Raw genomic sequence first — 8,415 nt, 5'->3', positions numbered from 1 at the left:
AACAAGGCTAGCATTTATCCAAAAAGCACAAAATAATAAACGTTGGAGAGGTTGTGGAGAGACTGGAACACTTACTGTTGGTGGGAATGTAAAATGGTACAACCCCTTTGGAAATCGATTTGGCGCTTCCTTAAAAAGCTAGAAATAGAAGTACCATACAATCCAGCTATCGCGCTCCTTGGAATATATCCTAGAGAATTAAGAGCCGTCACACAAACTGATATATGCACACCTATGTTCACTGCAGCACTGTTCATGATAGCAAAAAGATGGAAACAACCTAGATGCCGATCAATGGACGAATGGATAAACAAATTGTGGTATATTCACACAATGGAATACCACACAATGATAAAGAACAACGATGAATCCGTGAAACATAACATGGAGGAATCTGGAGGGCATTATGCTGAGTGAATTTAGTCAGTCACAGAGGGGCAAATATTGTACAAGACCACTATTATAAGAATTCAAGAAAAGGTTTAAACTCAGAAGAAAACATTCTTTGATGGTTACGAGGGTGGAGAGGGAGGGTGAGGGTTATTCACTAACTAGATAGTACATAAGAATTATTTTAGGTGAAGGGAAGGACAGCACATACTACAGGGGAAGTCAGCACAACTGGACTAAACCGAAGCTAAGAAGTTTCCTGAATACAATCAAACACTTTGAGGGACAGAGTAGTAGGTGCAGGGGTCTGGGGACCATGGTTTCGGGGGGCATCTAGGTCAATTGGCATAAGAAAGTTTATTAAGAAAATATTCTGCATCCTACTTTGGTGAGTGGCGTCTGGGGTCTTAAATGCTAGCAAGTGGCCATCTAAGATGCATCAATTGGTCCCAACCACCTGGAGTAAAGGAGAATGAAGAACACCAAAGACTAAAGAAAAGTATTAGCCCAAGAGACAGAAAGGGCCACATAAACCAGAGACTTCATCATTCTGAGACCAGAAGAACTATATGGTACCTGGCTACCACCAACGACCGCCCTGACAGGGAACACAACAGAGAGTCCCGGATGGAGCAGAAGAAAGGTGGGGTGCAGAACTCAGATTCTACTAAAAAGACCAGACTAAATGGTCTGAGACTGGAAGAACCCCAGAAAGCATGGCCCCTGGACTGTCAACCCAGAACTAAAACCATTCCCAAGGCCAACTCTTCAGACAAAGATTGGACTGGATTGTGGGACATAAAACGATACTCGTGAAGAGTGTGCTTCTTAGCTCAAGCAGATACATGAGACTAAATGGGCAGCTTCTGTCCAAAGGTGAGATGAGAAGGTGGAGGGTTAGGAGCTGGTTGAATGGACATGGGAAATCAGGGTGGAAAGGAGGAGTGTGCTGTCACAGTATAGGGTGAGCAATTGGGGTCACATAACAGTGTGTGTATAAATTTTTGTATTAGAAACTGACTTGAATTGTAAACTTTCACTTAAACTAGAACAATTAAAAAAAAAAAAAAGGTACAACGTGCGCTTAGAAAGAAAAGCAGGGCTGATCCTCACCCTAGAAGTTTTTCATGAGGAGCTTGGATTCCATCCTTGGTATAATGGGAGCTGCTGAGGGCTTTGTGCAGGGGAGTGAGTAGGTTTGTTTGAGAAGTAAGATGGATAGTTCGGTGGTTAAAGTATGGGTTCTGGGGATAGTTTGCTTGTATTTGAATCCCAGCTCTGCTGTTTACAAGATATTTGATCCTGGGCAGATTGCTGAACTTTTCTGGGCTTTGGAGTCTTTGGATGCAAAAACAGAATAGTAACTTTCTGTGATATATTTAAGGATTAAATGAATTAGTATATGTAAATAGTAAGTGGAGTCCCTAGGTGGTACAAATGGTTAACATGTTCAACTGCTAACTGAAAGGTTGGCAGTTTGAGTCCACTCGGAGGTGCCTCAGAAGAAAGGCCTGGCGATCTGCTTCCAAAAAAATCAGCCATTGAAAACTCTATGGGACACAGTTCTACTCTGACATACATGGGGTTGCCATGAGTCGGAGTCCACTAGACGGCAATTGGTTTTGTTTTTTTAAATAGTAAGTGCTCATTAAATTACCAGCTATATTTATATTCAAAAAACATTATTCAGACTGCTGGGTGGAGAATGAAGGAGGAGGTTCAGGGGGCTGCAGACAGAGCAGTTAGGGCCTCTTGCCACTGGTCAGGCAGGCGATGATGGTGGTTGCAGTACAGCTGCAAAGATGAATTTGGACATGTTTTGAAGGAGATATGCCTTAAAGGTAAAATTGTGCTGGTGGATTGGATATGGGAATGAGTAAAAGAGAGGGAAAAGGACAGCTCTTTTCCGGCTTTAAAGATGGGTAATTTGAGGAGTCATATCTGGAACTGAGAAGACTGGATAAGGAGAGGTTTGTGGAGGTTTGAAAGACCAGCTAGTCATTCAAATGGAGACATACTGAGTAAGGAGGATGCACAGGTTATTTCCTCAACTGGGTATATTTTCATTGAATATGGTTTAAACACTTGGTGCCTTCCTTAATTCAAAGTGATTGACTTAGTTTCTTGTTGTTAGGTGCCATCGAGTTGGTTCCAACTCACAGCGACCCCACGTACAACAGAACAATACACTGCCCAGTCCTTTGCCATCCTCACAATTGTTGTTATGCTTGAGCACATTGTAGCAGCCTCTGTTTCAATCCATCTTGTCAAGGGTCTTCCTCTTTTTTGCTGACCCTCTACTTTACCAAGCATGGTGTCCTTCTCCAGGGACTGATTCCTGTGATAACACGTCCAAAGTATGTGAGATGAAGTCTTGCCATCCTTGCTTCTAAGGAGCATTCTGGCTGTACTTCTTCCAAGACAGATTTGTTTGTTCTTCTGGCACTCCATGGTATATTCAATATTTTTTGCCAGCACCATAATTCAAAGACATCAATTCTTCTTTCATCTTCTTTATTCATTTGTTCAGCTTTTGCATGCATAGAGGCGATTGAGAACACCATGGCTTGGGTCAGGTGCGCATTAGACCTCAAAGTCACATTGTTACCAAACCTAGAAGGTGGGTCCTTGTCTGATGTGCTCAGACTTGCCAATTATCTGGAGACTGGTCTTTGAGAAAGTAACTTTATTGCATTACAAAGAGCCAGGAGACAGGAGAAGTTCCTCAGATCCGCTCCCAGAGCTATGAGGAAGCAGGGCTTATACGTGATTTAGGCTGCAAGCTGGTGGCCGCACAGGTGTACTGGGGAGGAAAATTCTAGAAGGTGGCCAGGAAACAGGAGGTGACGTGGTTCTTGTCGGACCTCTTGCTTTGGAATAGGGTCTGAATGATGATTTTCCTTCTGATTCATTCCACCTGTTGTGCGTCCACTGTTGAAGTCAATTAGTGGTCACAGCTGGCCCTTCTGCGCATGCGGGGCAGGCCAAATCTGGGTAGGGTTAGTTTAAGGACTAATGGAAATTTACTGGGATTCGTAGGGTCAGGTTATAATCCCTCCTTGAGTTGTAGCAATTCCTTAATTTTAAGGGATAAGGGTTGATGACTCAACTGGCTACTTCCTGCTGAAATAGGGCGGAGTTTTAAGGACCTAGGAACAGGTAAAGAATGATTAGCTCCTGGGAGTAGCAGGCAAAGAATACTTAGTAGATGGTACCTGGCTACCACCACCCACTGCTCTGACAGGGATCACAATAGAGGGTACTGGACAGAGCTGGAGAAAAATAAGTCACTCCAGAGGTTCACCCTTCAGCCAAAGATTAGACATGCCCACAAAAACGAGAGACAATAATAGATAAGTGGTAACTCTGGTGAAGGGTAAGACAGCCAAGGCAAGGTCATGGAAGCTCCATAGACACATCCAGACTCCCTGAGGGACCAAATTACTGGGCTGAGGGCTGTGGGGACTGTGGTCTTAGGGAACATCTAGCTCAATTGGCATAACAGTTTATAAAGAATATATGCCAGGCAATGAGCTAAATAGTTTTCAGTTTATCTTATTTAATCTTCCCAATAACCCTATAAAGCTGCCACTGTTGTTTACTGCTATTTTGCAGATAAGGAAACGGAGCCACCTGGAAGTGAAGCCCCTTGACCCCGAAATCAAAAGCTAGCAGAGCCAAGATTTGAACCCAGGCAGACAGTCTCCAGGACCCTTCTGTTATACTGCCACCAGAAGCTTTGTTGGCTTTCTCCTGCTGCCAGGCCCTTTCATACACTCAAGAGGTTTTCCCTTCAATCCAAGTAACGACCTCCCAGTAAACACTGTACACACGCTGATAGCTCCCAACTTCTAGGCACCAGTGCTACTCGCCAGCTTCTGCCTCCTTGTTCCACCCCTAAGATTTAGTAGGGCAAAGAAAATGGCTGATCTTAGGTGCTAAGAGAAGCAAAGGATATTGCCTCATATAAGCAGAACACTCGCCAATAACCACTGAAATGCAAGTCGGCCTCACCCCAGTCCAGGAAACTGAAATAGAAGTGAAGCAGGGAATGGGAAGCAGGATGAGAAAGTGTTTAAGCTAATGTTACAATTAGAACCATTACCTAAGATACCTGGAAACGCTAAGCTCCTGGACTACTTAAGGATCGTCTGAAGCACTACATCCTCAGGCTGCCTTAAGGAAAGGTCTCCCATACAGCATTTCATAGGAGCTCAATTGGAGCCTGCATCTGGGGGCCACCCGGGCTCTCAACAGGGCAATGTAGCAGCTTGATCCAGGGCAGGTTGGTCTCTTAGAATACAAGTTTTCACCCACATTGCTCATACTAGCTTAGGTTTCTAATTAGACCTTTTAAGCACACAGTCAATGCAGTAGTTACTGTGGTCTCCAGGGAGCAGGTAGCTTCCACCGAATTCCTAAATGTCCTGACTTTGAATACAAAGGCTCCTCTGTTATCGCTTTGAATTGAGTAAGGTAGGCCAAATCTAGGAATAATTTCACTGAGGACAGCTTTGCTTATCTCGGATGACTTTTCCATTCTGAAGGGGAAGGCTTCTACCCATTCGGTAAAGGTATCTAGAAATACTAAAAGATATTTGAAACCTGTCGTAACTGTTAAGTCCATTTGTCAGTCTTCTCCGGGTCTGCTCCCGCAGGCTTGTACCCCAGGCATAGGAGGTGGTGGGTCTGTTTTTTGATTGTTCACTACTTTCTAGATAGTCTTTGTAGATTAAGCCCTTTTATCAGCTTGGCTGGCCAGTTAAGCATAGCATCCTGACCGTAATGTGTGTTCTCATGAGCTGCCTTTATTATTGGGTGCATCAGGTGTTCTGGAAATTGTAGTATATTATTCAAGAAAGGCATCTCTTACTTTCTTTCCTCCAACCGAGATGCTCTTTGCTGTCATGGGCCTGCCAGGGTTTGGGGCGAGGTAAGGATGGTGACCGCCTTGCCAGGCCCTGAAGCTGTGTGCCACCTCTGCCTGTGTTTGGCAGCTCTCCACCCTGCCAGTGAAGCTGGCCGAGGGCTGGAACTGCAGACTTGTCCCTGCTTGGGGCAGCTGGAGGGTCCCCTGTGTGCCTGGACAGCAGCAGAGGGCATGTTCTACAGCTCTCTGGACTGTTGTGTCAATAAGTTGTCCTCCCACTGTTACTGCAATCCGGGGCTCCTGGTAGGTTGCAGGGTAGTCCCTGCGCCCCATCAACCTGAGTCACTGGCTGACAGCTGCAGGAGCTGTGTTATGGGTTTCCTGCTCGGACTGGGTTGGTTGCGAGCGGGCACTCTCATTTCCAGTGGCCTTCTTGTTTGAAGTAGGCACACTGTCTGCGGCCTAGCTTTAGGGGGCCTTGGGCTTTTTGGGGCACACGAGGACTTACCTCACAAGAGGTCTGCCTGGGTCCCGATTATTGAAGACCTTAAAAGCAATCTCAACAGATTGTGAAGTATTCATTCCTAGACTTCCTTCTAACTTTTAAAGTTTCTGCCTGATGTCAGGGGCACTCTGGCTGATGAGGGCCATATTAACCTGGCATTCTCTAGGTCTTCAGGATTTATATCAGTAAACTGCTGGTATGCTTCATACACCCATTCTAAGACGCTGGAGAGATTTTCCTTAGGGCCTTGTACATCATCAACTTTTCCAAGACTCTTCTGTTGTGGGGCCCCTAGCTGACAAACAGTTTTTATAATGTTCTAGCTGTCCTGCCCTCAGCAGATATCTGTGGCAGGTACAGCCTGGGCTGCTGGGAGACTGATACCATTTTCAGGGTTGAGGTTATGCAACCTGTCGGCTCCTTGGCGTGCCTTTTCTAAGACCATTTTCTGTTCCTCTGAAGTTAAAAGAATATTTAGGAGTGACTGACAGCCCAATTAGGCTGACGTGTGGCAAAGATGGACACAAACAAAACTTCTGTGCATTTTGGGTCATCTCTATTCTTCCAATTATACAGGTCGGAGGTGGAGAACAGTAAACCCTCAAGGCTGGCCGTTGTGATCCAGTCCGGCAGGCATTTGTCTCAGCGGAAATTGCCCCGAGGAGACTTGGGTGGATCCCTGGCCAAATTGCACCCCACTATGGGTGTGTGCTGGGGAGACTATTCCCTGGGCAGGACTGGGAGTTTCTGACTCATGAGGGGCTGGCCAAGGTTCCACCAAGGAGGTAGCTGCCACTGCAGTATGCACAAGGGCCACTGGGGCCTGGCCAGGAACCAGGCCTACACCTCCAGGTGGAAGGGGTATGGATAAATGCAAAACTAGGTGAGGCTCAGGTTTTTGACCTAAGCCCCCACTCTATATAAACGAAAAGTCTACGTTTCTCCCAGGCAAATCCTAGTTCCCCTTTTAGCATAGCCAATTAAGTATTGGCTGAAGGCGGAATTGCAATGCTCTCTGTAGTACATTCAGGTAAAAGCATAATCCTAAACACATAACCCTTTTTTAAAACATTCCAGATTTGTCTTCTCTTTTCACCCTAGCTATCTTCTCATTTTTATGCATATGGCTTTGGGCTTCTGGATCAATCATCTGGTGTATCTGGGCTGGTTTTGGCCCCAGGCCTCTCCAGGTGGGGCTTTTCTCCTCTTCCTTTTCCCCCTGGACCATTAGCTTACACTGTTTTTGTAGGTTTTTATTTTGCCAGAGAGACAGAAAGCTTTGTACATAGGGGATATCGTCCCATTTTTCCTCTCTTTTGTCATAGTTAAGTGGCCGCAAACAGTAATTAGAACCCACATGGAAAAACAAAGAGCACCAGTAAAGGTACACTAGGTTGGTTTCCTGTATTTCACTCACTCAGAAACAGAACCAGAGCTTGAATTTAACCAAAGTGAACAACCATAAACTAGGCTGCCTGTTCTCTGCCATCAGCTAGGGGGAGTGGCAAGGCAAGATAATGAGGATGATCTTAGTAGGGCTTCAATGCTCCCCTAATGCGGATGTCTTAGTCCTACGTCAATCCTCCAGATACCTTCCCACCTCAGAACCAGACCAGGACCATGGTCAACCAGAAACTAGGGCGCTTATACTCTGCCGTTGGTTAGGGAGAGTGGCAGAGTAACTGGGATGATCTTAGTAGGACTTCAGTCTCCCCTAATGAGGATGTCTTAGTCCCACTCCAATCCTCCAGATACCTCCCCACCTCCAATCGCAAGCACTTACTCTTAACAAGAGAAATTCCTAAGGCATTTACCTAGTGAAAGTCCATACCAGAGTTAATTTCTAATTCTCAAAGTAAAAGCTCCTCAGGCCAGTCGCTGCCTGGGTTGAGGTTAGGAGACCCACCTGATCCTCCCGAACAAGAGGCTGAGTGCACACTGAGGGTCGGTGGGGTTTCTGCTCATGGTCAAGGGGGTGCTGGGCTCTGGACGGAGCCCCCACATTGGGTGCCAAAATTGTTACTGAACCCTAGAAGGTGATTCCTTGTCCGGCACGCTCAGACTTGCCAATTATCTGGACACTGGTCTTTGAGAAAGAGAAAGTAACTTTATTGCAATGTGCAGAGCCAGGAGGAAGTTCCTCAGATCTGGCTCCCTGAGCTGTGGGGAAGGAGGGCTTATATGTGATTTGGGCAGCAAGATGGTGGCCACGCGGGCATACTGGGGAGGGAAAATTCTAGAAGGTGGCCAGGAAACAGGAGGTGACATGGTTTTTGTCAGACCTCTCACTTCGGAATAGGGCCTGAGTGATGATTTTCCTTCTGATTCACTCCACCTATTGCTGTGTCTGCCATTGAAGTCAATTAGTGGTCACAGCTGGCCCTTCTGTGCATGCGGGCTTTGGCTTGGGCTAGTTTAAGAACTAATGCAAATTTGCTGGCATTCATAAGGTCAGGTTATAATATCTTTGCTTTTGAACACTTTAAAGAGGTCTTTTGCAGCAGATTGGCCAAATGCAATACGCTGCTTCCATAGGCATTGATTGTGGATCCAAGTAAAATGAAATCCTTGACAACTTCAACCTTTTCTCCTTTTATCATGGTGTTGCTTATTGGTCCAGTTGTGAGGATTTTTGTTTTCTTTATGTTAA

This window comes from Trichechus manatus, unplaced genomic scaffold (assembly GCF_000243295.1).
Source record: "Trichechus manatus latirostris isolate Lorelei unplaced genomic scaffold, TriManLat1.0 scaffold00018, whole genome shotgun sequence".
NCBI lineage: Eukaryota > Metazoa > Chordata > Mammalia > Sirenia > Trichechidae > Trichechus > Trichechus manatus.
The sequence above is the reverse complement of the archived record's forward strand: the minus strand, read 5'-3'. Positions refer to the sequence as shown.